The following is a 1,705-nucleotide window of genomic DNA, read 5'->3' on the forward strand; positions in this document are numbered from 1 at the left end:
AAAAATAACTTCTCTTGGTTTTCTAGAGGAAGGTGAATTGAGATCAAGAAAGTTATCATCTGTACTTCATGAAAGTTGACCAAGGCAGGGATGGAGGTGCACACCTGGGATTACACTCGGGACACTGAGATGGGAGTAGTGCAGTAAACTGGAGGCCAGCATGGTCTACATATGAATTCAGGCCAGCCAAAGCTACACAGTGAGACCTTGTCAAAGGAAAGAAGGAAGAGAGGGAGGGGAGGAGGGAGGGAGGGAGGGAGGAGACGCATGTATCTTCCTCTGTTCAGGAAGATACATGCGGTTTGCTCACATCTCTAGTTTCAAGACTTGGGAGGCTGAGGTCACCCTAGTCTACACAGCGAGTTCTAGACAGCCATGGTTATATAGTGAGACTCTGCTAAAAGAATCTCTCTCTCTCTCTCTCTCTCTCTCTCTCTCTCACACACACACACACACACACACACACACCTGAGAGATACAGTGGCTCACATCTCTAAACTCAACACTTAGGCACCACCCTGGGCTATGTTGTGAGTTCCAGGCCAGCTTGTGCTACAGAGTAAAACTCTGTCTCAAAAAAAAAAAACAAAAAAAACAAAAAAACAAAAAAACAAAAAAAAACAAACCAGTAAGTAGTAAGTAAGTTAGTTTTAAAAAGAAAATTGACCAAGGAAAACTGCTTATCTCCCTCCTTTATTCCAACAAAGACCAGAATTTGTTTGCATGTGAACGTGGTTAATATTAGTTATTAGTGCAGTGGGGCTCTGTTGGAACAGTAATTTCATCCTGTGTATCCCCCCGAGGCTGAGGCCATAAGACACGCAGAACCAGTCTGATCGATACTGTGATAATGAAGACTAAGGTGTGGCCTTTAGTTCCTGAGCAACCGTTAGAGCAATTTATCATAGCTGCCTGCTGCTCGGCATAAGCTGGGGAAGAGACTCAGTCACTAGCCTGGGCGACACAAGTGTAACCGATGCATGCATATTAATCTTTCAGGGTTAAATATTTATGGTTTCAATTTTAAACTTTGGTTTCTGCTTTTTGTACCCTAAAACTAAACACACACATGATTAATGTTTTCTCAGATTATTCCAGGAAAAACACCTGAGTGCCAGCTAGGGCTAGTACAGGTCGCTCTTTAAGATTCAACCATAATTTATATCTCTCTGTGTTCTCCTTTTTGTTTATTTCAAAAGCGCCTTAATCCGAATTTAACGTATAAATCAGGAAGCAAGTTTGACCGAGTAGCCCTGCCTCTATAACATCCACAGACCAAAGGACAGCCAAGCCAGGTGGCATTGTGGGCTCAGTGCTTGTTTCTGAGATGAGGTCTCATGTTGCCAGGCTGGCCTTGAACTCATGGGGGACTTCGAAGTTCTGATCCTCACACCTGGAACTGCATGCATACACCACAGGCCGGGTTTATACAGTGCTGGGGCTCAACTATAGCTTTGTATGTGCTGGGCGAGCACCTCGCCAGATAAACCACACCNTCTCATGTGCTAGGCATCTCTCAGAGCCAGCTCACTTTTACACATCACATTTGACTGGAAGCTGAGGTGAAGAATAAAGTTATTTCTCAAAAACCTACATGGCAACACATAGAGAAGGCAAAGGGGTTCCTGCGCACCGGGGTGTGAGCAGGGAGGAACACTGACTGGCCACCAGAGTCCACTGGGAGCCTGCATCTGTCTGAACAGTG

This window comes from Mus caroli, chromosome 8 (genome assembly GCF_900094665.2).
Source record: "Mus caroli chromosome 8, CAROLI_EIJ_v1.1, whole genome shotgun sequence".
In the NCBI taxonomy this organism is placed as follows: domain Eukaryota; kingdom Metazoa; phylum Chordata; class Mammalia; order Rodentia; family Muridae; genus Mus; species Mus caroli.